The following is a 27,831-nucleotide window of genomic DNA, read 5'->3' on the forward strand; positions in this document are numbered from 1 at the left end:
TTGATTTCTTCAGTGACCTCTTGCTTATTTAGTAGTGTATTGTTTAGCTTCCATGTGTTTGGATATTTTACAGATTTTTTCCTGTAATTGATACGTAGTCTCATAGCATTGTGGTTGGAAAAGATACTTGATACGGTTGGTTCAGTGGCTTGTGTAGGCTTCCTGGTGGAGAGGGCTGGTGCCTGTGTTCTGGCGGATGAGGCTGGATCTTGTCTTTCTGGTGGGCAGGTCTGCATCCAGTGGTGCATTTTTGGGGTGTTTGTGACCTTACGATGATTTTAGACAGCCTCTCTGTTAATGGGTGGTGGTGTGTTCCTGTCTTACTAGTTGTTTGGCATAGGGTATCCAGCACTGTAGCTTACTGGTCGTTGAGTGGAGTTGTTTCTTAGCGTTGAGATGGAGATCTCTGGGAAGAGCATTCACTGCTTGATATTACATGTAGCCGGGAGGTCCCTGGTGGTCCAATGTCCTGAACTCGGTTCTCCCACCTCAGATGCTGAGGCCTGACACCCGGCCAGAGCACCGAGATCCTGTCAGCCACATGGCTGCACACCTATGTAAGTCATGTGCAACCAGTGCTTTTGGGTTGTTTTTGGTTTTCTCCCAACAATCACTCTTGGAACACCCTGCCAAGTATGACGCTCTGTGCTCTGCTTATGCTCACTCCAGTATGTGGCCTTGGTCCACCTCCAATTTCTGTCCTCACAACTCTCATTTGGGTGCTGAAATCCTGAAAGGACTGTGCTTTTCTAGCTTGAGATGAGTTGCATTCCATGATGTACTGTTCTGGAGACTAGAAGTCCGAGGTCAGGGTGCCAGCAGTGTCAGTGTCTGGTGAGGCTCTCCCTTTGGGTTGCAGATGGTCTTTCTTCGCAGCACGAGAGTGAGGAGTGAGGGGAGAGAGCTGATGACATATTTTTAATCAACTTTATTGAGTAAGATTTACATATATATAAGGTACCCATTTTAAGTATACATTGTAATTATTTTTAATAAATGTATATACTACACAACCACTACAGTCAAAATATGATATATGTCTGTCATCTCTGAAAGTTCCTGTGTAACTTCTAAATCAATGAACCCCCTACCCTCAAACCTTGTTTCCAGGTAACCATCGACCTGTATTCTGTCACTCTAAATTAGTGTTCTATTTTTTCTGTAATTTCATATAAATGGAAACATATAGTATGTACTCTTTGGAATCTGGTTCCTTTCACTCAGTGTAGTATTTTTGAGATTCATCTGTGTTGTTGCTTGCACCATTACTCTGTTCCCTTTTATTGATGAGTAACATTCTGTGTTATAAATATACCATCATTTGTTTATCAATCACTTATGGATGGACCTCTGGGTTATTTTCATTTTCTGGTTATTATGAATAAAGTTGCTATGAATATTCATGTGCAAGTCTATGTGAACTTCATTTCTCTTGGGTAAAAACCAAGGAGTGGAATTTCTAAATCACACTGTAAGTGTACACTTAACTTTTAAGAAACTGTCAATCTATTTTCCAAAGTGATTATTTTATTTTTGTTTAATTTATAGTGATTGTTATTGATTTAAGTGATTAATTTAAGTGCCTGTTTAATTTATATTGCCCAAATCAATATATGATAGTTTCAATGGTTCTACATCTGGGCCAGCACTTGGTATGGGCAGTCTTTGTAAATGTAGACAATCTAGCAGGTGTGTAGTGGTATTTCATAGTGGGGTTTTTTTTTAAATAAATTTATCTATTTATTTATTATTTTTTTTTGGCTGCATTGGGTCTTTGTTGCTGCGTGCAGCTTTCTCTATTTGCGGCGAGTGGGGGCTACTCCTCACTGCAGTGTGCAGGCTTCTCACTGCAGTGGCTTCTCTTGTTGTGGAGCTTAGGCTCTAGGTGCACAGGCTTCAGTAGTTGTGGCTTGCAGGCTCTATAGCTCAGGCTCAGTAGTTGTGGTGCCTGGGCTTAGTTGCTCTACAGCATGTGGGATCTTCCCAGACCAGGGCTTGAACAAGCGTCCCCTGCACTGGCAGGCGGATTCCTAACGACTACACCACCAGGGAAGCCCTCGTAGTGGTTTTAATTTACATGTCCCTAATGACTAATGCTTTTGAGCATATTTTCGTGTATGTCTTGGTCATATGCATATCTTCTTTTGCTTCTCCCTCCTCTCCTTTGTGCTATTGTTACTATATATTTTACTTCTATGTATGTTATACACTCCAAAATACATTGTATTATTTTTACTTTAAGCAATTAAATACTTTTAAAAATCACTAAAAATTAAGGGGAAAGGTCTTTATATTTAAGCATATATTTAGCATTACCAGTGCTCTCCATTCCTTTTTATTGATCCATATTTCCATTGGTATCATTTTTTCTTCACACGATAAACTTCCTTTAACTTTTATTGTGGTTCAGCTCTGCTGAAAACAATTTTTTTCAGAAAATTGTCCTTATTTGCCCTTATTTGAGGAGCAATGCCTCTGTTTATAGACTTTTAGATTGAAGGCTTTTTTTTTTTTTTTTTTTAGCACTTTAAAAATGTCATTCCAGGACTTCCCTGGTGGCACAGTGGTTAAGACTCTGCACTTCCAATGCAGGGGGCCCGAGTTTGATCCCTGATCAGGGAACTAGATCCTACACGCATGTCACAAGTAAGAGTTCGCATGCCACAGCTGGAGCCCATGTGCTGCAACCAGGGAGCTGGCAAGCCACAACTAAGACCCGGCACAACCAAATAAATCAATTAAATCAATATTCAAAAAATAAAAATAAATAAATAAATAAAAATGTCATTCCACTGCTCTGGCTTATATAATTACAGATGACAAATCTACTGTAATTTCTATCTTTATTTCTCTTATCTAATGTCTTTTTTCTTTAGTTGCCTTTAAAATATTATTCTCAAGTGTTTCCAGAAACTTGATTATGGTGTACCTTGATGTAACTATGTTAGCATGAGTGTGTTCATCCTGCTTTCGGTCCATTGTGCTTTTAGAACCAGTGGGTTCATAATTTTCATCAAATCTGGAGCCATCATTTCTTTATTTTTATGTATCACATTTTTATTTCTATAAATTCCATTTGCCTCTTTTTTAATAGTTTACATTTCTCTACTTACTGTGTTCATGTTTTTAACATCTTTGCTAATTCTAATAACACCTTCATTTCGTGCTTTTCCTATTGACTAATTTGTTTCCTGGCTAAACGTCCCCTTTTCCTTCTTCTTGGCTTGTTTATTAATTTTTTTCTTGGATGCTGGATATTGTGAGTGTTATGTTGTTAAGTGTTTGCATTGCATTCTTCCTGTACAGAGTTAAATAACCAGGGCTCGAACAAGTGTCCCCGGCATTGGCAGGCGGATTCCTAACAACTGCGCCACCAGGGAAGCCCTCATAGTGGTTTTAATTTACATTTCCCTAATGACTAATGCTTTTGAGCATATTTTCGTGTTCCATCACCTCTGAGGTCTATTTATACATTTTGGTAGGGTGGGTCAACAACAGCATCCACTCCAATGTTGGTTCATTCTTACTTCTAAGGCAGGAATCCTGGGGTCTGCATTAAATTTCCCAGATGATCATTAAGAACTCTCCATTCTGGATGGCCAGAGCTCAAATGTCTTCTTGCCCTTTGTGAGCTCTGAATATTTCCTCTTACAGACCCATAGTCATTCCTTCTCCATCTTTGTGGAGCTTTATTCTCTATGTGGGTAGCCTAGTACTCAATGAAAACTAGAGGTGACCCCATGCAGATTTATGAACTTCTTTTCTTATAAATGCCCCCTTTCCAAAACTCTGCCCTGTAACTTCCAGCTGTCTCAGCCTCCCCAGACTCTGATCTTCATCTTCTCAAGTTAGCAAGCCTTCCAGGATCTGTTTGAGTTTCCACCTCTGTGTTCCCTCCCTTGGTTTTGACTCCAGGCAGAGAACCAAGAAGATTGTATGGGTCACAGTTGCTTCCTTTCTTACAAGGATCACAACTCTATGCTGTTTATTCTCCGAACATTAGAAACAGTTGCTTCATTAATTTGTTCAGTTTCTGAATTATTTACTGTGGGAGGTTAGAGCTGCTCTTTGACACTTCGATTTTAGCATACCCCTCGTATAGGATTTATTCCCGGGTGGGACTATATGGGTACAGACTCAGACTAGGTGGAGTTTATATGACAACTTCTTTTATAAATTGCTACCTGAAGCAATGTGTTGTAATTACTACTTGAATATTTCAAAAAACCATTTACTGTCATGTTATAACTGGTTGTAGATAGTCACCTCTGACTAAACATTAAGCTTGGAGATCCAGAGGAGATCTTAAAGATGGTGGAAGAGTAAGATGTAGAGATAACCTTCCTCCCCACACATACATCAGAAATACATCTACATGTGGAACAGCTCCTACAGAACATCTACTGAATGCTGGCAGAAGACCTCAGACTTCCCAAAAGGCAAGAAACTCCCCACATACCTGGGTAGGGCAAAAGAAAAAAGGAAATACAGAGACAAAAGAATAGCGACGGGACCTGCACCACTAGGAGGGAGCTGTGAAGGAGGAAAGGTTTCCACACACTAGGAAGCCCCTTCACTGGCGGAGATGAAGGGTGGGTGGGGGGGAAGCTTCGGAGCCACGGAGAAGAGCGCAGCAACAGGGGTGCAGAGGGCAAAGTGGAGAGATTCCCGCATAGAGGATTGGTGCCGACCAGCACTCACCAGCCTGAGAGGCTTGTCTGCTCACCCGCCGGGGCGGGTTGGGGCTGGGAGCTGAGACTCGGGTTTCGGAGGTCAGATCCCAGGGAGAGGACTGGGGTTGGCTGCGTGAACACAGCCTGAAGGGGCCTAGTGCGCCACAGCTAGCCGGGAGGGAGTCCAGGAAAAAGTCTGGACTTACCTAAGAAGCAAGAGATCATTGATTCAGAGTGCGTGACGAGAGGGGATTCAGAACACAGCCTAAACAAGTTCCACAGATGGGCATGGGCTATCAGTGTGGACACCAGAGACGGTCATGAAGTACTAAGGCTGCTGCTGCAGCCACCAAGAAGCCTGTGTGCAAGCACGGGTCACTATCCACACCTCCCCTCCAGGGAGCCTGTGCAGCCCCCCACTGCCAGGATCCCGTGATGCAGGGACAACTTCCCCAGAAGAACACACGGCACGCATCAGGCTGTTGCAATGTCATGCTGGCCTCTGCCGCCCAGGCTCACCGCATTCCGTACCCCTCCCTCCCCCCAGCCTGAGTGAGCCAGAGCGCCCTAATCAGCTGCTCCTTTAACCCCGATCTGTCTGGGCAGGAACAGACACCCTCAGGCGACCTACACGCAGAGACGAGGCCAAATCCAAAGCTGAACCCCAACAGCTGTGCGAACAAAGAAGAGAAAGGGAAATTTCTCCCAGCAGCCTCAGGAGCAGCAGATTAAATGTCCACAAAGAACTTCTCCACAATAAACTTGATGTACCCTGCATCTGTGGAATACGTGAATAGACAACAAATCATCCCAAAATTGAGGCAGTGGAATTTGGGAGCAATGGTAAATATATATTTTTCCTTTTTCTGTTTTTGTGAGTGTGTATGTGTATGCTTCTTTGTGTGATTTTGTCTGTATAGCTTTGCTTTTACCCTTTCTCCTAGGATTCTGTCTGTCTGTCTTTTTGTTTGTTGGTTGGTTTGTTTTTTTAGTATAGTTTTTAGCACTTGTTATCATTGGTGGATTTCATTTTTGGTTTGGTTACTCTATTCTTTCTTCTTTTATTTTCTAATTACTTTTTAATTTTTTATTTTTAATAATTAGTTTTTATTTTAATAACTTTATTTATTTATTTTTCTTTTTTCTTTGTTTTCTTCTGCCTTTTCTTCTGAGCTGTGTGGCTGACACAGTCTTAGTGCTCCAGCCGGGTGTCAGGCCTGTGCCTCTGAGGTGGGAGAGCTGAGTTCAGCACATTGGTCCACCACAGACCTTCCAGCTCCACTTAATATCAAACAGCAAAAGCTCTCCCAGAGATTTCCACCTCAATGCTAAGACCCAGCTCCAGTCAACGACCAGCAAGCTACAGTGCTGGACACCCTATGACAAACAACTAGCAAGACAGGAACACAACCCCAACCATTAGCAGAGAGGATGCCTAAAATCATAATAAGGTCACAGACACCCCAAAACACACAACTAGACGTGGTCCTGCCCACCAGAAAGACAAGATCCAGCCTCATACACCAGAACACAGGCCCCAGCCCCCTCCACCAGGAAGCCTACACAACCCACTGAACCAACCTTAGCCACTGCGGGCAGACACCAAAAACAATGGGAACAATGAACATGCATCCTGAGAAATGGAGACCCCAAACACAGTAAGTTAAGCAAAATGAGAACACAGAGAAACAAAGAGCAGATGAAGGAGCAAGGTAAAAGCCCACCAAAACGAACAAATGAAGAGGAACTAGGTAGTCTACCTGAAAAAGAATTCAGAGTAATGATAGTAAAGATGATCCAAAATCTCAGAAATAGAATGCAGAGAAACGTTTAACAAGGACCTAGAAAACTAAAGAGCAAAGAAACAATGATGAACAACACAATAAATGAAATTAAAAATTCTCTAGAAGGAATTAATAGCAGAATAACTGAGGAAAAAGAACAGATAAGTGACCTGGAAGATAAAATAGCGGAAAAAACTACTGCAGAGAAGAATAAGAGAAAAGAATGAAAAGAATTGAGGACAGTCTCCTGGGACAACATTAAATGCACCAACATTCAAATTATAGGGGTCCCAGAAGGAGAAGAGAAGAAGGGACTGAGAAAATATTTGAAGAGATTATAGTTGAAAACTTCCCTAATATGGGAAAGGAAATAGTTAATCAAGTCCAGGAAACACAGAGAGTCCCATACAGGATAAACCCAAGGAGAAACATGCCACGACACATATCAATCAAACTATCAAAAATTAAATACAAAGAAAAAATATTAAAAGCAGTAAGAGAAAAACAACAAATAACATACAAGGGAATCCCCATAAGGTTAACAGCTGATCTTTTAGCAGAAACTCCACAAGCCAGAAGGAACTGATGGACATATTTAAAATGATGAAAGGGAAAAACCTACAATCAAGATTACTCTACCCAGCAAGGATCTCATTCAGATTCGACAGAGAAATTAAAACCTTTACAGACAAGCAAAAGTTAAGAGAATTCAGCACCACCAAACCAACTTTACAACAAACGCTAAAGGAACTTCTCTAGGCAGGAAACACAAGACAAGGAAAAGACCTACAATAACAAACCCCAAACAACTAAGAAAATGCTAATAGGAACATACATATTGATAACTACCTTAATGTAAATGGATTAAATGCTCCAACCAAAAGACAGAGTCTGGCTGAATGGATACCAAAAAAAGACCCTTATATATGCTATCTACAAGAGACCCACTTCAGACCTAGGGACACACACAGATTGAAAGCGAGGGGATGGAAAAAGATATTCCATGCAAATGGAAATCAAAAGAAAGCAGAAGAAAATTCATATCAGACAAAACAGACTTTAAAATAAAGACTATTACAAGAGACAAAGAAGGACACTACATAATAATCAAGGGATAGATCAAAGAAGAAGATATAACAATGGTAAATATTTATGCACCCAACATAGGAGCACCTCAATACATAAGGCAAATGCTAACAGCCATAAAAGGGGAAATAGACAGTAACACAATCATAGTAGGGGACTTTAACACCCCACTTTCACCAATGGACAGATCATCCAAACTGAAAACAAATAAGGAAACACAAGCTTTAAATGATACATTAAACAAGATGCACTTAACTGATATTTATAGGACACTCTGTCCAAAAACAACAGAATACACTTTCTTCTCAAGTGCTCATGGAACATTCTACAGGATAGATCATATCTTGGGTCACAAATCAGGCCTTGGTAAATTTAAGAAAATTGAAATCGTATCAGGTATCTTTTCCAACCACAATGCTATGAGACTAGATATCAATTACAGGAAAAAACTTGTAAAAAATACAAACACATGGAGACTAAACAATACACTAGTAAATAACCAAGACATCACTGAAAAAATCAATGAGAAAATTAAAAAATACCTAGAAACAAATGACAATGAAAACACAATGACCCAAAACCTATGGGATGCAGCAAAAGCAGTTCTAAGAGGGAAGGTTATAGCAATACAATCCTACCTTAAGTAACAAGAAACATCTCATATAAACAACCTAACCTTACACCTAAAGCAATTAGAGAGAGAAGAACAAAAAAACAACAAAGTCAGCAGAAGGATAGAAACCACAAAGATCAGATCGGAAATAAATGAAAAAGAAATAAAGGAAACAATAATAAAGATCAATAAAACTAAAAGCTGGTTCTTTGAGAACATAAACAAAATTGATAAGCCATTAGCCAGACTCAAGAAGAAAAAAAGGGAAAAAACCCAGATCAATAGAATTAACAATGAAAAAGGAGAAGTAACAACTGACACTGCAGAAATACAAAGGATCACGAGAGATTACTCCAAGCAACTATATGCCAGTAAAATGGACAACCTGGAAGAAATGGACAAATTCTTAGAAATGCACAACCTTCCGAGACTGAACCAGGAACAAATAGAAAATATAAACAGACCAATCACAAGCACTGAAGTTTAAACTGGAATTAAAAATCTTCCAACAGACAAAAGCCCAGGACCAGATGGCTTCACAGGCGAATTCTATCAAGCATTTAGAGAAGAGCTAACACCTATCCTTCTGAAACTCTTCCAAAATATAGCAGAGAGAGGAACACTCCCAAACTCATTCTATGAGGCCACCATCACTCTAATACCAAACCAGACAAAGAAATAAAACTACAGGCCAATATCACTGATGAACATAGATGCAAATACCCTCAACAAAATACTAGCAAACAGAATCCAACAGCACATTAAAAGAATCATACACCATGAACAAGTGGGGTTTATCCTAGGAATGCAAGGATTCTTCAATATATGCAAATCAATCAATGCGATACACCATATTAACAAATTGAAGGAGAAAAACCTCATGATCATCTCAATAGATGTAGAAAAAAGCTTTTGACAAAATTCAACACCCATTTATGATAAAAATCCCTCCAGAAATTAGGCATAGAGGGAACTTACCTCACCATAATAAAGGCCATATATGACAAACCCACAGCCAACATCATTCTCAATAGTGAAAAACTGAAAGCATTTCCAGTAAGATCAGGAACAAGACAAGGTTGCCTATTCTCACCACTATTATTCAACATAGTTTTGGAAGTTTTAGCCACAGCAATCAGGAAAGAACAAGAAATAAAAGGAATCCAAATCAGAAAAGAAAAAGTAAAACTGTCACTGTTTGCAGATGACAATGACACTGTACATAGATAATCCTAAAGGTGCTACCAGAAAACTACTAGAGCAAATCAATGAATTTGGTAAAGTAGCAGGATACAAAATTAATGCACAGAAATCTCTTGCATTCCTATACACTAATGATGAGAAATCTGAAAGAGAAACTAAGGAAACACTCCCATTTACCATTGCAACAAAAAGAATAAAAAACCTAGGAATAAACCTACCTAAGGAGACAAAAGACCTGTATGTAGAAAACTGTAAGACACTGATGGAAAAAATTAAAGATGATATAAACAGATGGAGAGACATACCATGTTCTTGGATTTGAAGAATCATCATTGTGAAGATGACTCTACTACCCAAAGCAATCTACAGATTAATGCAATCCCTATCAAACTACCACTGGCATTTTTCAGAGAACTAGAACAAAAAATTGCACAATTGGTATGGAAACACAAAAGACCCTGAATAGCCAAAGCAATCTTGAGAAAGAAAAACGGAGCTGGAGGATTCAGCCTCAGTGACTTCAGACTATACTACCAAGCTACCTTAATCAAGACAGTATGGTACTGGCACAGAAACAGAAATATAGATCAATGGAACAGGATAGAAAGCCCAGAGTTAAACCCACACACATAGGGTCACCTTATTTTTGATAAAGGAGGCAAGAATATACAATGAGAAAAGACGGCCGTTCAATAAGTGGTGCTGGGAAAACTGGACACCACTTTGTTTCACCAGGGTGTATCTATACACAAATTGTGATAGCTCCATTAAAAATGCTAACCTATTTAAAGTGATCTCTGATTATTTCTACCACTCCCAAATGGAGGCCACCAATATTTCCATTTGACCAATAGCTATTTTCATTAGCTCTAGTCACCTAGTGGCATCCAATGTCCTTTCTTCTCCTATTTCATTGAGCCTCACTGAATGCACCCACAGATAATGCCCACTAACCCAAAATCTGCGCCATGTGCTGAATCCTGAAGCTCTCAAAGCCATCAATCTTTGGGATATCACAGCAGGACTGGAATCCACAAAGAGCCTGAAAGAATGAGTACCAAAATAGCTCCAATATATCCAGAATTTTACATCTTTTAAGAAAACAGTTCTTCCACCTTCTAGTTCTTCCCTTCTAATTCCAAGGTCTCAATTCTTGTCCAAAGAGCCAGACTGGGAACATATACCATGTCATCCCTTCCATTTTTCTACTCACCCCATTTCCTATGACTCCTTCTTCAACCAGACTCAGAGCTTGGGGAAAAACAAAAAGCCACCTGCATCCCAATCTAGACAGTGAAAAAGACACTTTTATAATAGGGCATTAAAACTCATCGAGATTTCAGAGGCCATCAAAATGATGCCTACATATTTTATATTTCATAATGTGTACCCTTTTAACATTGTGGAAATCTCAATTACCATTTTAAGACACTTAGAATAAGCAATTTAGATGCTCAATACGGCATCATTTTTTTGTTTGTTTTTGGTTTTGTTTTTGCGGTACGCGGGCCTCTCACTGTTGTGGCCTCTCCCGTTGCGGAGCACAGGCTCCGGACGCGCAGGCTCAGCGGCCATGGCTCACAGGCCCAGCCACCCCACGTCCTGTGGGATCTTCCCGGACCGGGGCTCGAACCCGTGTCCCCTGCATTGGCAGGCGGACTCTCAACCACTGCGCCACCAGAGAAGCCCAGGTGTCATTTTAATACAACTGATTAAAATGGGTTACATAATGCATGAGTTAGAAGATTTTTAAATGTAGAAAATATGTAAGAGAAAATAACTTTCGTAGAACCACATAATAAATTCTACAATGCCGATAATTAAAGTAGATAAATACCAGAATCTACCATGCCATGTAAAATATGAAGAAGACTGCCTAATATCAATTTTGCAAAGCATTTACACTGTTTACAGAAAATTTACAACACATAAAATCTTTTAAATAAAACTTCTCCTATCAATGTTAGCCACAATTTGATAAACAGTAACTCCCAAAAAACTATTGTCATTTATTCACCACTGATTTCAGTAAATCAAGAAAATGGAAATTTATGATAATATATTTTCTCCTAAATGTAAGCTTAGTACATTGACACTAAAAAACAAAATAATTTAATTGATAAGATCAGGTTACGACAAGATAGGTCATCACACAATTACTCCAGGAACTGGGAGGACAAGAGCACAACCAGGGAATCCCCTGTTCTCGCGTATGATTAGATAAATTTGCCTTATAAAATCATTTGTCACAACCGGAGTACATAAATGTTACAATCAAAGGTATGTGATCAAACTTGCATATGCAAATAATTTAAAAGGAGGGGATGATAAGTTTCTAAGTCAACAAAATATAAAAGATATGTATTAATTTTCTAAGAAATGTAACTAAGTACAAGTGAATGCTAGCAGGAACATTAAAAGACAGAAATAACAAAACACATCCCTTAACTTTTTAGGACTTTCTTCACCAAGCTTCCACTTAATTCTTTTCTCATACTATTGGGATAGATTTGTGATCTTTCCCCTTTTTAATGCTCTTTGATGACCTTTCTCCAGATTCTAATACAGCACATTCCATCAACCATTTTTTAAATGCACAATCATTCTGACACATTGAAAATAATCTGAAGTTTCAAATTCTATATAATTAAGTATATTCCGCATCTCATTGTTCAATTAACTTCACTCAGCATAAAACACTCATGAGTCTCTTCTACTCACTCCCTACTTCACTTATTTCAACCCCAAAAGACTGGCTCTTCCTTAACCTGTGCTTCCAGATTACCATTCTTCCTTACTAATTGTTTCTTTACCCACTTCTCAGGATCAGCTGGCTAGATTAAACCAGGTTTGCCTCAGCCTCCTGTCAATGTAATTTGGAATACTTCTTGTAATTCCATCCACACAAAAAGCCTGTTGTGGCCCTGAAAAATGCACCACTCAGATCTCTTGCTATGGGGAACATAGTTGATAGATGGCCCTAACTGCTGCTTTCTGAATCCACCCCCCTGTTCCTGCTGAGACCACACTTTCCACTGGTTGCCCCCAGCCAATGACTGAGCATGGGGATGCTGAGGCCAGCCCAAGCTTTCTTATAACTCTGCTGCAGTCTGAGACTCTTCCTAAGCAACTCTTCTTCCTTTCCTCTTTCTCTTACACGTGTTCCCCCCAATAAATCTCTTGCACATCTAGTATATAATGCCATTTTGGCATCCGTTCCTAGAGGACTCAATCTGGTACACCTCCAGCTCCATAGCCAGCCCATCTCTCTCAGCCTCTCCCAGTCCAGCAGGCCCAACATTAACCTAGTATGAACTCTCAGAGTTTCTTATTGCCAAGTAGTTATGACACTAGGAATTTTCTCACTTGAGGTACCTTCATACTAAAAAAGGTATCTAGTAGACACTCAATGAACATTAATTCTATTTGGTTGCCCTCAAAGCTGCACAGATTAACTTGAGGTTCTGAGAAAAAACCTGAAATTTACTCAGGAAACATAAATTAACTACACATTGTATATCTAGCACTGTGCTAGATGTGAAAAATTTGAAGTTCATTAAGGTATGGTTGCTGTCTTCAAGGAACCCCTGGGCTATTTGTAATAAAGGTAACCCTTAGAAAGCACTGTAGAGTTTGCAAAGCAATTTAAGATACTTTTCTTCACTTATGCCTTGCAAATCCCTTTATATGGGGATAAACAAGGATCCCCTCCTATTAGTTTACTTTTACGTGAGCCTGGACCCCAGAGGGAGCAGGGCAAGTGCCGAACCACAAGAAAGGGTCAAAGGCAGGAAAACCCCATTTTGCCACATGGAGGACTGAGTTGTATGAGTGATAAATCCAAGTCAAACTATTAAGAGAGACATATATATATGGACACTGTCAGGAGTTTAAAACTGACCATATTTGGCTTGAAAAGATGAAAATCCTACCCTCAGTTAAAGCTTTGCTCCTCAGCCGCCAAATCAAACATTGCAATACACTTACCAACTTGCAACGCTCTTATGTTTAAATGTAACCACTTTTCTGAAATTTTACCTTCTATAATTTAGACATAACGAGGGTTTTCTTTTAACTTGAAAATATTTTTAAATGCTTTTAATATTTTGACCAAAACCCTAAGAAATTGTGAAAATCAGTCTGAGCGGAAAAGATCAAGGGCCTCTCAGAAGGTCTTGAAAGCAGACTTGGTTCACATCACACTGGAATCATTGAGGAGCATCTTCTGGGATGACTTCCAGCAGCAGAATGTGCTCAGACTGGACAGCTGCTGCTCTGTTTCCTCCCTCACCCTCCCCCAACATCAGATTTTTCAGATAAAATCAGGACCAAAATTAATATAATGGGGAAAGGAAGTTACAAAAACGAAGCCTGTGCAGTTGGAAAGTACCTTACCTTGAACCATAGCAATATTCTTCTCTTTATTCTTTTTTTGCTCAATACCCCATGAAAAAGTTTAGAAAAACTTTGTAAATTTCTAGGTTGACACATAAAAAGTCTTTTTCACCACAGTTTAAATAGCTGCAAAGAAAGTAATTTCCAGAATATTATAAATACTAACATTATTGTTTTAAATGTAGCCAATGGCATATAGGTATCATCAATTTGATACCATCATCTATTTTATTAATAAATAAGCAAATATATGACAAGTTTTTCTTTAATTATAAAAAATTTGTCTTTGTCCTTTTTCTTCTTGAGAAGATTATTTCATGTGGCTTCCCCTTCAGCATCTATAGAACATGATTTTAAAGTAATTGTTTTATGCTCGAAACTACTTTTGACCACCTTAGCATACTTCTTTGTTACAAAAATATGTCTATAAATTGAAATTGATTTTTATTGCCTGTGATTTTAAACATCTAAGAATTATAAGTTTCCTTCTGGAATGAGGTATTGCTATAACAATTACATCATAATAATAAATAATAATAATTACTATTAAAGGTATTAGTAGTAAATAATTGATCAAGACAGTGTAAATGTTTCACAAATTTTGGTGAGTAATTACTAAACATAAAAAGAAAAATGCATTGGAAATGTTTATCTTAATAAGATGAATTAGGGGTAGTGCTTATGGCTTCTTGATTGAAGAAGACTGCTAACACCAATACTTTGAATTTGTCCCTTCCCCACTCTCTTCTCCAGAGGCTTTTACAGCACTGGGCACAGCAGCGTGATAAGTTCAAGATGGATGAGAGGTCTGCATTTCTTTGGTATGACATGGAAAAGGAGCAACTTTGAAAGGGTAAGTGGGAATGGAAAACAACAGATGAGTTATCAAGCAAATCAATTTTGTTAGAGTACATATGGAAGTTGAACAAATGAAAACTGATACCCTTAAAACCACTTTTACTCACATACGCCTTGTTAAGCTTCCAAATGCCTCCCAGTATAATCTGTGGATGTGGTTCTATTTGTCTGACTGATAGAGATGAAGAAAACTCCCCACATCACTCTATGAAACAGCAGCACAGGGCCCCTGTGCAACACCCTCACCTCCACAGGGAATCACCCCCAATCCTCTTATCTTAGGGATGCTACTGTACTTAATTATCAAGCTCTGTTAAGCTATGAATTTAAAAAATTAATTTGGTAAAATCCTAATTACCCAATACTTGATGAAGTTTACATTTTGTGAATATTGGTTCATTTACATCTTTTTAGCTTTAAGACTTCATTTAAACTAGCCTAGCAAAAATGAGCGATCAGCTGAACTAGTCAATAAACAAATTCTTAGTGGGTGCAAACTACATGCTCAACTTTGTATTAAATCATGAAATGGTCTCAAAATAAACGAGAAGCATGGACCTTATCCTCTGAGAGTTGCAGTCTTCCTGGAGAAAATTATATAGTGCCCCTAGAAAAGATGTAACTAATAAGACAATACCCTATAACAATACAATATATAAATACGATTTAATGCAATATAATAAACACACTATAACTTAATTGCCACATGACAAGTCCACGGGAAAGACATAACTATGGAATAGGAATTACATGAAATGAACAAAGAACTTTTACAGTGGAGATAATATACAGGGATTTGTAATATTTAGCCAATATTGCCCCTGAAGGGCATATATATTGGCTAACATTCTGGACAAAAATGAAATCTATAATTAGCTATCAGAAAAATGCCAATCAATGAGTGCTATGGTCTAAATGTTTATGTCCCCTGAAAACTCATATGTTGAAATCCTAATGCCCAATGTAATGGTATTAAGTGAGGCTCTGAGAGGTGCTTAGGTCAGGAGGGTGGAACACTCAAAAATGGGAGTGATTTTATGAAAGACCCCAGAGAGCTCCCTAGCCCCTTCCAACATGTGAGGACAAAGCAAAATGACAGCTGTCTATGAACCAGGAAGCCCTCAATTAACATTGTCTGCCAGCACCATGATCCTAGACTTCTCAGCCTCCAGAAATATGTGAAACAAATGTTTGTTGCTTATAAGCCATCCAGTCTATGGTATTTTAGTACAGCATCTCAAGAGGACTAAAGCAGTGAGATACTACTTACCATCCACTAGGATGACTATATTCAAAAAGATAAATAACAAGTGTTGGTAAGAATGTAGAGAAACTGGGCTTCCCTGGTGGCGCAGTGGTTGAGAGTCCGCCTGCCGATGCAGGGGACACGGGTTCGTGCCCCAGTCCGGGAAGATCCCACAGGCCGCGGAGCGGCTGGGCCCGTGAGCCATGGCCGCTGAGCCTGCGCGTCCGGAGCCTGTGCTCCACAATGGGAGAGGCCACAACAGTGAGAGGCCCAAGTACCGGGAAAAAAAAAAAAAAAGGAATGTAGAGAAACTGGAACACTCCTACACTGCTGGTGGGAATGTAAAATGGTGCAGCCACTTTGGAAAAATTTGGCAGCTCCTCAAAATACTAAATATAGGGTTACAATATGACCCAGCAATTCCACCCCTAGGTATAGATGCAAGATAAATGAAAACATGTTTCTACAAAAACTTGTACCCAAATATTCACAGCAGCATTATTCATTATAACCAAAAAGGAAAAACAATCCAAATGTCCATCAATTAATTAATAGATAATATTAGTAAAAAGGAATATTATTCAGCAATAAAAAGAAATGAAGTACTGATGTTTAATGCAACATGGATAACCTTGGAAATATTATGCTAAATGAAAGAAGCCAGTCGCAGAAGGCCACATATTGTATAAATTATTTTATATGAAATGCCCAGAATAAGCAAATATACAGAGACAGAAAGTAGATCATGGTTGCCTAGGGCTGGGGAGATGGAGGGACTGGGGGATAATAGCTAATGTGCAAAGAATATCTTTTGGGGTGATGAAAGTGTTCTAAAATTTATTGTGGTGATGGTTTCAAAATGCTGTGTATATACCAAAAACCATTGAATTGTACACTTTAAATTTGTAAATTGTATGGTATGTGAATTATAGCTCAATAAAGCTGTTACTTTTTTTAAAAAAGGAAGCTTCCTTTAAAAAGGAAGTCTAAATTTTTTCCACATGGATTCTATCTTCTTTTTGGACCATTCTCTCAAGTCATACAAAGACATGTACTTATTTCTACTCTTTTAGTCCAGTGTTTTCTGAGGCACTTTAGAACTATTTGGGCTGAACCTGCAGCCATGTGGGTGGCCCCATCCCACCCTGTGCTCAGGGTCAGCCCACTCCCCTTGAAGAAGCATGAGCCACTCCCATTGATTTGGAACATTGTCCATCTGTTTCCCCTTCTTTCTTTTGTTGTTGAATAGCAATGTCCTGACTATTAAGCTCCAAAGGTTTTAGGATTAACTCTAGCTTTCTCATACTATCAGCTGAAGAATGTGGTGGAAAATAATGCTAAAACATAGTCGGGCCCTGATTTATTTTTCATTTGCCTTTGAAATAATTTATGTGCTTTATATCACAGATTGAAATTATTAATTGTATTTTGGATGTAATATCAGCATTCCCAGAGCATAATACTCTCACTGAATAGACGGTTGATGGAAAAATATCTGAGGTGTTTCTAATATTCAGGGAAAAGCAACTGCAGAACTTGTTTTAGAATAACCATAAAATGTGTGACACATATGCAAATAATAAAAAGTTAGTGATTTTTATCCTTTAGCTGCTTCCAGAACTATAATCAACACCTCACTTTTGTCAAAAAATAAAGCAAAGCATATCATACAAGCAAATATACCTTAAATATTTTATTAAATGGTTTCTTTCAAACCAGTGTCTTATCTCAAGCCTGGGGACCATAGTTAATTAATTACCCATCCATGCACCTGCAAAAGGCAGGAAGAGCCAGACATGTTAAAAAAAAAGTCCTAGACCAAGATGCAAGAGACCTGAGTTTACATCCTGGACCTAACATTTAATAACCATGGCAATTTTGTCAAAATTATGAACATCTCTGAGCCTCTGCTTCTTTGTCTCTAATATGGGTATAATAAAAATTGCCCTGCCTTTACCACAGGACAGTTCTTAGAAACAAATATAAAAGTATTTGGAGAAAAATATAAAAGATACATACAATATTAAGAGTTATACGTTGGATGAGAGAATTGGACCATATTCAGTATGAGGCCACCTCCTCTCCCTTTGATTACCTTCTTATTTGCAAGCATTGACTCCCTTGGAAGAGTAATATGTATTGAGTATCTTTCCTGGTAATGACAGACTTAAACACTTTCTCTGGCATTTTGGTTCATTCTTACATCATTGCATTTTTCATTGAAGAATCCAAGGATAAAAGAGATTGAATAACAAAGCTACATGGATAATGATTTTAGAACAGGAATTAAAACTTAACCCTAAATTCATGTTTTTTCTACTACATGATACTTTGGGGTGGGGGGCAGATTCTCCTTTCCTAGATCTCCTTTAAAGCAACCAAATTACAGTGTCCACCATCCATAGACCAGGAAATGGGAAGGCAAGATTATCTGAAGATTGTTATCAAGCTCGGATGGCAATAGGTCCCAATTTGCTCATGACAATCTCTGTCTTTGCTGGTTGTTCTAATATAATTATCAACAGTGCCCCCCTTTCACTCTCAAAAATGTTTTGGTTTGGACCTGAGATGCTAACACTGTCTTTACACCATGAAGGTTAATCAGGATCATCAAGGAATTAGATCAGTACTTCTCAACTGTCATTACTGGACATCAAAATTGTAGATTTGTAAATGTGCTACAGATTTAGATATTTTTTTAAAGTGGTATGAAGTTAAGCTAAAAGGGAATATAGATGTTTGAGGAAGATAAAAACCAGGTGAGCAACTAGACTGAAGAGACAACAAAGACAAGAGAAATAAAGAAGTCATGGAAATGTAAATGAAGAATTGCAATACTGGATGTGTCAACATATTTGTAGAAAAATAACTCACTTACTCATAAGATATTTTAAAAGACTGTTTGTAAAAGCAAGGTACTCCCCTAACACTTGATATTATCCCTTCCCAGGAAGCAAGTACAGTGAATAAGAATTCATTTCCCACTCCCCAAAGGGACATTTTAGCTAGGTTGATTATTTTGGCCCCTGTATGGTTTCCAGGGACCCACCCCTCAGAAAGAGTATCAGTCTCAAACCAGTACTTGGTTTGCTTCTCATCTACCTCCTGATTTTAAAATAACCACAGGGATATGTCACTTTTTACTCTTGATGTTGCCAATCTTAATATTTTCTTCATTCTTGCTGAATTATCTAATTCTTACAATGCTTTTGCTATTTAAATTCAAAGTTGTAGGTACACATGGTGATGATGTGGAGCAACTAGAACTCTCATTTACTGCTGGTGGGAGTATAAATTAGTATAATCACTTTATAAAATTCGATGTATCTACTATAATTGAACATAAATTACCCTTTAACTCAGTGAATCTTCTCCTAGATATAAACCCAGCAGAAACGTGTCCATATCTGCACCAAAAGACATATTCAGAAATGTTCACAGCAGCATTATTCATAGCAGCCCTTAATAGCAAACAACCCAAATATCCATCAACGTTAGAATGGATAAATAAATTGTGGTTTAGTCATATAATGAAACACTATACAGCAATGAAATGAGATGAAATGAAAATGAAAAAAACTACTCCTCCTCTATATAACAAAGATGTACTATTCACAGTCATGTTTAATGAAATGAACTGGACTCAAAAAAAGTTTTATGTATGATTCTTTTTATGTAAAATTTGAAACAGGCAAGTCTAATGCATCATGTTAAAGTTCAGTTACTTTGGGAAGGAAATGAAGTTGGTGAGAGACATGGCAAGAGAGACTTCTGAGGTCTGGTAGTGTTCTATTTCTTGATCTGTGGGGAGGTTATAGGGTATGTTTTCCTTGTGACAACTCATTGAGCTGCATATTTATGATTTGGTATATATATATATTGCTGTATATATATTAAGCTGTGTATATATTATACTTTGTAACAAGAATATTCATTAAATACTTCAACAAGAATATTCATTAAATTATGCATTTTTTCACAGTAAGTCTAATTAACATCCATCATCACACATAGTTACACATTTTTTTCTTGTGATGAGAGCTTTTAAGATCTACTCTCTTAGCAACTTTCAAATATACATTATTATTGACTATAGTCACCATGCTGTACATTACATCTCCAGAACTTATTTATTTATTACTGAAAGTTTGTACCTTTTGCCCCCCTTTACCCATTTCATCCACTCCCCACCCTCTTTGGCAACCACCAATTTTTTCTCTGTATCTACAAGTTCTATTTCTTCTTTTTAGATTGCACACATAAGTGAGATCATACAGTATTTGTCTTTCTCTAACTTATTTTAATTAACGTAATGTCCTCAGGGTTCATCCATGTTTTGCCAATGGCAGGATTTTCTTCTTTTTATGGTTGAATAATATTCCACTGAATATATTTGCCACAGTTTTTTAATCCATTCATCTGTTGATGGGCACTTAGATTGTTTCCATGTCATGGCTATTGTAAATAATGCTGCAGTGAACATGGGGGTGCTGATATCTTTTTGATTTAGTGTTTTTGTTTCCTTCAGATAAATAACCCGAAATGGAACTGCTGGATCATGTAGTAGTTCTACATTAAAAGATCCTTTGGCTGTTGTGTGGAGAAAGCAATTTCTGGGAGAAGAGTGGATACAGAATCAAACATGGAGCCTGTTGAGATGGTTCAGTTAAGACGTGAACTTAGACCAGGGAAGGGAAGTGAAAATGGAAGAAAGTGAAAGCACTGGTTTTGAAGATTGAACTAACAGACTTGATGGGAAAGGAAGCAGTGAAGAAAATGAAGAAAATAAAGCTGACTCATAATTTTTGAGTTTGACCAACTGTGTGATGAGAATGACCAGAGGGTTGGATATGAGGGTGGACATCAACATCTAGTTTTTTGGAAATATAAAGTGTGAAATGTCAAAGTTGTCAGAAGGATATATGAATTTGAAGCTTGGAAACAGCAACAGCTAGAGCTATAAATTTAGAAATCATCTCTATTTATAGCCATTAAATTGGAATGCTTCATAACTTGGTTCTCAACCCTGCTTTTTTCAAAATTTTATCAGTGACTCTGGAAAAAGGTATAAGCAAAATCATGGTTTAACAGTAATTTAAGACACTGAAAACAGTCAAAAATAAGAAAATAACTCAAAGCATGACACTATTTAATGGGAATAATATAGTCATCCTCTTAGATTCAAATCATTAATTACTTCATACTAGCAGTGTGACCTAACCAAAATACAAATGAGTATGAAAGACTCAGAGATTTCAATATCCAATAGGATTAATTTGAATCAGCACTAGGAGAGAGTAGCCAAAAACATCAAAACAGTCTAGTAGCCAATATGAAGAAGGTAATATAGTATTCTTGCTCTACCCTGCACTGCTCAGACCCCAGACCAAGTGTTATACTTTAAGTGTGGTTTCTGAGATATGGAGCAGGTCCAGAGAATAAGAAAATTATAAGAAGCATTTGGTAACAGTGACACGTGAAGAACAACTGAAGGAAATAAATCTGTTTAGCTAGAAAAGAGATTCAGTAGGGACAGGGGTTGGTGTTCAGAAACTACTTTCAAATACTTCAAGAGCTGACATTTCACACTTTTTTTTATCTGTAGAAGTCAGAAGATGATAGAGAGATAAAGAAAAAGAAAGAAAGAGATAGAAAGAAGGAATAGGAAGGAAGGAAGGGAGGAAGGGAGGGAGAGAGGGAGAATTTTAGGTAGATAGATGACCCTGGCACATATGATGAAGAATGTTATAACAACCATATTGGGTTGCTTTATAAATTCCCCATTGCTAACTATTCCAACAGAGCCTGTATGCCACTTATGAAGATTCACTGATGGGTGATCATTAGTCTAGAACCTCTAAAGTTCTTCCCAACCCTGAGATATTGTTAGTAAGACTGTGACTGGGGAAAATAACACTTTGAAAAGGAAGAGAGCAAGAAAGCAAGAAAGAGAGAGGAAGGAGAGGAAGAAAGGGGAGAAAAAGGAAAACAGTTCTGTCATGGAAGCTCTTTCTCTGGCAGGAAAAAACAAACCAACAAGAAAACACTGAAGAAACTTAGGGGAAAATAAGATCCATGGCAGGAATGTAGACTTCTAAAGTAGGTTTTAATAGCCCAAAACATCTCCCTACACCTAAAAGAAATTTAACTGCATTTTAATCTTTTCCTAAAGGACAGTCCAACTCTTATAGATTATCAGCATCCTATAGCTAAAAATAACTTAAGCCTAAACAGTTTTTATTTGTCACCTCCTGCTTCTTCTATTATGCTATCTTTTTAATAAAAAAGACTTGCAATACATACATGGTGAAATTGGATAGGCTTTTCCAAGACAGTAAAATAATAACTCTATTTTTTGGCTCAAACATTTAGCTATTTGTGCTCTACTCCTTCAGAAAATACTTTGCTTTCATAGTAAGAGTCTTCAGAACCAAGTAATTTGAGTAGCATGCCCTTTACAGCAACATTCTGCAAATTCTACTATTTCCAAATAAAGTAGTGTGCAGTTTTTCAGGACCACAGTGTTTTACTATCTAAGTTTATTTTCAGTGACTTGTTTATCCAAGAGCTTCCAATGACCATAATATTATTTAAAAAGGAAAAAAAGCGTATTTGTTAGTAAAATGTGTAATTATGTGAATATATATAGACTGATAATAAGTGAGAAGCAAGATTTTTATATTCACTTACTATTATTAAGGGGAAAATAGTCACTCTACCTATCTGGTAAATAATTGTTATCATATCCCCAAAGTGAGATGGTGACATAAATACAGATGTTACAGGAAACTGTGTATATTTCAATGAAGTTTGTTGTTTCTCTTGAGGTTAGCATGATGAAAATGTTCTGAGTGCTTCAAAGAATTCCTATCTTTTTTTTTAAGAAAATGCAAACATCTACTAAAGTTGCTTTTGAAATAATACATTTATTCATTTAGTAATTATTTAACTAGAGAAGAATTACCTTATTCAGACATACAAGAATGTCAATAGTCCTACTGGTAATGAATTTAATAAAGTAACTTTAAAATCTATATTTGGATCCAATCCTCTCCCTATTCTAACAAGGAACCTGGAAGTTAATAAGCAGTTGGCAGGCAATGAGGGTCTAACTAGGCTTCAGTGGCCCAGAAAGAATGGATACAGACACCTGAACTGACTAATTTATTTCATGTCTTTATGTAGTGTAGAAATGTGCCTTACAGTTTCATGTAACCACGGAACAAAAATAGACATTCTTTTAGTAAACTCTCTGGAAACAAAATTCTTCCCAGATATTTATTGATAGGAAAATATAATCTAAAAATTCTTCTGCCCAGCCCCTTGGCAGTTGCCCAGTCTTCCATCTGCCCCATGCAATTGGATTCCCTTTGCTTTTTTGCTTTTTTTTTTTCCCGTTGCGGAGCACAGGCTCCAGACGCGCAGGCTCAGCGGCCATGGCTCACGCGCCCAGCCGCTCCACGTCATGTGGGATCTTCCCGGACTGGGGCACGAACCCGTGTCCCCTGCATCGGCAGGCGGACTCTCAACCACTGCGCCACCAGGGAAGCCCTCCCTTTGCTCTTGACTCCCAGATGACTCTCGCAAGAATTAAAGTTCACCTAACAGACACCAAAGCAGTAATTTACAAGAACCAGGTAGAAGGCATTCTGTGTTTTTGTCTTTATTCTTCTTTTGGAAATATGCAATAAGACTAAAATTTATTAAAAACAAAAACTAACAAACAAAACAAGCAGACAAAAAACTTCCCATACTTTTGACTAATGTAAATTCACTGTGTCATTTTTAAAGTTGGCATTTACTCTAAATGAAAAGTAGAATAACATTTGCAAAAACAAGAATTACTAGAGAAAACAAAGGCTTCAAATTGAACTAAAATATTTTTTTGTCCAAAATAAAACCCCAAATTAAGAAAACAACCTCTTGATCTTTTGTTTTGATAACTAGTAATCTTATTGTGCACATTTCAGTTGGTATTTGAAAAACATTTAACTATGCAGAAATATGTTCCCATTTGAATGTAGAGGAAGTTGTACTTAATAAGAGTTTAATTTGAAAGTTAGTGCTCACCAACACTTAGTGCCTACTTCATGTTCTGGAAAGATAAAATACCAAAGTCCTGGGGAGATGTCTTATTTATACATACAGTATGCCAGAAATCAATGGGATGCTCAAAAGATTAAACAGGAACATCCTTTATTTATGGAAGACAGGATAAAAAAATCCAAAATTAATTGTCATGCATTGTTTTGAATGAGAATAGAATGACGATCCTATCGGTTCTAGTCATGAATATAGACTTTTCAGGAGTGTACCTTCTTCCTCGTCTATTTCTAATAGCTAAGTATTCCCAAACAAAAGTTAATTCTGGAAATTCTTGTGTATGAAAAGAGGTTATGGCCAGAGGTGGTACTATTTGAAACAGCCAGAAGATTAAGCTGGCAACAATTACAAACTAGCTACTGTGCGTTAATACTAAACTCAGAATTTGCTGGTTCACTCAGAATTTGCTGGGAAAGGCTAATTTTACCCAAAATGTGAACAGAGACAAGTGATAGGTAAGAAAAAAAATGAAAAAGCTTTTATTAAATACCATACAACTCTCTGGCACCAGTCCACAAAAGTTAATTATTGAATAACTTTAATAACAGACATTTTTTATCTGTTCCCTTAAACTTTTTTGTGGGGGCCCTGGGGAGGGGATAATTGGAGAGTAGGGGTGAAGGGGGGAGAAGATGAAAAGATACATGAATGAAGATGGAGTACGGGACAGGAAGTTATGGAGGGAAGTTTATGCAAAGCCCACTATCCACAAAGAGAATGACTCATGCAAGATACTGCAGGTCTTCCAAATTTCTCAGGCTTTGCCTTGCTGCCAGCAAACAAGTCTGGGAAGGGATGCTTAAAGGACTTGGTAAGCAACCATCTAGCTGTTCCACCAACAAATCCATGAACTTCTCAGTTAAGGTCACCTAAAGCTTGCAAAAGTGCTGAAGAGTGTCAAAAATTACTAAGCTTTACAGCCTTAAGATGGAATCAAGAAGTCCCCAAATCTCATTTTTCCAGCTATAATCATTCAAACAGCCCTGGCCTTTGTAAGGAAAATGTAGGAGGCTGCAAGGTAGATAGGGCCTAGCAGTTGTTTCTTTTTGGTCTCTTAATGAGGTATATGTACATCCCTCAAATAATACCAGCATTATATTGAAAATCTGCAATTTAACTGATGATAATAAGTTCTGAAATTTTTACAGGGCAAACAAGTATCCTTAAGGTTAATTTTAAAAATCCCTGGAGTTTCTGACAAATTGGTATTACAATTCTGAGCTTTAAGCATGGGTTTGTAAATAGACAGCTGGAGCTTAATTATTCCCATTCACATGAAGACCTGTTTCAGCAGTATCTTATCCAATGTTCTCACCCCAGGAAAGGAGGGAAAAGGTGATTTTGGCCTCCAGGGGACATTTGGCAATGTCTGGAAATATTTTTGGTTTTCAGGACTGGTGAGTACTACTGGCCTCTAGAGGGTAGAGGCCAGGGATGCTGCTAAACATCCTGCAATGCACAGGACAGTCCCCACAACACAGAATCGTCTGGTCCAAAATATGAATAGTGTTGAAGCTGAGAAACCCTGCCTAATCCAAATGCTTTAAATATGATCAAACCATAATAGTGAAATCAAGAAGTCATTATTTTCATTAATAACCAGTTTTCACAAAGGTCGTTTGAACAGAACCTGCCTAAAGTTGTATGTAAGCATACAGAGGGAATATATATATATACATATGTGATCTGGAAAAAATTTAAAAACTGAAGAGAAAAATAGATATTTTTATTCATAAAAGTATTCACACACAATTTTCAAGGAACCAGAAATATAACCTTCTTTCTTAGACACTGCTGAGAAAGGTGACGAACAAAATGGTTATAAACTATCCTACTCAAAAATACTAATACATTATCAAGTTGTTATTCTTCAAATATATTAATAACCATTGGAAAATCAGCCCTCTTGTACCAGTGCAGAAAATAAATGCACTGGTATGGGATTTGTTATGAAATTTTTTAGTTCCTTGGGTTATAGGGCAATTTTAAAAAATTAAAGAGAGCTTACTGGAGAGTTATTCTGTGGTATGGAAGATCCTAGAGAGTGCTCAGCCATTTAGCTCCCGCCCACCTCCTCTCTTCCCCCTTTTCTGGTAGATCTCCCACTTAGAGGAAGCAGGATACTACTTGCTGTGGTAATCACTCTGGTTTAAACTCCTTGAGGACAATAGTAGCTAAGATTTTCTAAGCATTTACTAATAAGATAAGCAAAATCATTGTTACAGCTCATCTCAAAAAATTTTATGTATTAGAATGGTGAGGTGGACAAGAATTTCATCCAAATAAGAACCTTCACTGCAGCACTATTTACAATAGCCAAGATAAGGAAGCAACCTAAATGTCCATTGATAGTTATATAGATAAAGAAGATGTGGTATATATATACAATGGAATATTACTTCACCATAAAAAAGAATGAAATAATGCCATTTGCAGCAACATGGATGGACCTAGAGATTAATACTAAGTGAAGTAAGCCAGACAAAGACAAATATCGTATGATATCACTTACATGTGGAATCTGAAAAAAAAAAGATACAAATGAACTTAAATAAATACAAAACAGAAATAGACCCACAGACATAGAAAACAAACTTATGGTTACCAAAGGAGAAGGGGTGGGAGAGAGAGAAATTTGTAAACAAATGGACAAATAAATTGTTCTCTTTTAAGCTCCACATTAAATACAACAAATCTAGATGAGTCTGGATGAGTTTCTTTTAACTTAGGTTTTAGAGACACTTTTTCATCGATACCTACCATTTTACAAATGAATCTATAAGCTATCCCATTAAAACCAAGTTAATTTTACCTTCCTTTTGGCCTCCTCTCCCTGCCACCTGAAAAAATGAGTCAATTACTTGTGATAACTATTGCAAATGTCTTACTAATCCCACTAGAAATGTAAATGTGGCAAGAGGACAGAGAAGGATAAGGAAAGAAGCCCTAACGCCAGATTTTCAGCCACTGCTTAAGCCCACTCTAGCACTATGGGAATGACTATCTTCTTTGGATGAAACATCTGGCAATCTTAAACTTCAAACTTGAATTTTAAGTTTGAGGAAAATAAGTTTGTACAAAATGTTATTTAGCTGTAAACTCTCTCTTCTTTTCCATCTCCTGGTAATTGATATAACGGATTTCCTTAAGGATTAATGTTTTCTATTCACTTTGATAAACAGTTGTTGGGCAACAACTCTAGAAAAGTCCCAACTCTCAGAGTCAAGTGTGCGTTGGTGAATAGAGGAAGTAGAGAAATATAGAAAAAGCAATAAGCAGAATGTCTAAGTCATCACTTTGGAATTAATTGAACATAGATAAAATTGGGAAAGAAAATAAGAAATAAGGGAATGGGCAAGCAGAACCACTTCTGGGAGAGAAGGAGCAAAGTTTGCATAACATTCAACTATGTTAACACTCTACAGCGTTACAACACTGCCATCCATACGCAGTAGTAGCAGTACGTAAACTTTTTATTTAATTATTAGACTATTGAGTTTTGGCTCCAAAGTATTTTTCCAATTCGGATCCTGCTGTTTTTTCGTATATTTTCAAAAATAGTCTTTTTCTTTCAGAAGAAGTAATTCTTCAAATCGAGTTCACACAAGGGGATTTGATATGTTCAGTGAGTTCCTGTATTCAGCAATACCTACGGGGTGCCTACTATGCCTTAGGCTCTGAGCAAGCTGCAGGCACCCCCTCAAGTCTAGGACTCATTATTTTGCTTTCAGCAAATTTTCACTAGGTGCTTTTCCTCCCCCATGTGTAAGTCCACCAGACCTTAAACCCTTTATGAACGTGCAAGCTCCTCCCTTCTGAAAGCGTTTGTGTGAGTAGTTCACAGACTGGTTCATCTACTGCAGTGTGGCT

General features: G+C 37.6%; 2 long non-coding RNA genes across 4 annotated transcripts in view; one reads left to right on the forward strand and one right to left on the reverse strand.

Annotated features, from left to right (window-relative positions):
• Window positions 1–20,809, forward strand: part of LOC137228619 (uncharacterized) — a 29,665-nt gene extending 8,856 nt beyond the window's left edge. Inside the window, exons 2-4 of one of the 2 annotated variants that reach the window (XR_010945321.1) lie at window positions 5,280–5,516; window positions 14,508–14,607; window positions 20,387–20,809. This is a non-coding gene — a long non-coding RNA (uncharacterized lncRNA). Of the gene's footprint in view, window positions 1–5,210; window positions 5,517–14,507; window positions 14,608–20,386 lie in introns of those variants that run through there. The other variant, XR_010945320.1, reaches the window with a different exon arrangement.
• The window catches only part of LOC137229220 (uncharacterized), a 379,962-nt gene that overhangs the window by 189,733 nt on the left and 162,398 nt on the right, over window positions 1–27,831 (reverse strand). The gene's annotated exons all lie outside the window — the stretch shown is intronic.

The sequence above is a fragment of the Pseudorca crassidens genome, chromosome 8, assembly GCF_039906515.1.
Source record: "Pseudorca crassidens isolate mPseCra1 chromosome 8, mPseCra1.hap1, whole genome shotgun sequence".
NCBI lineage: Eukaryota > Metazoa > Chordata > Mammalia > Artiodactyla > Delphinidae > Pseudorca > Pseudorca crassidens.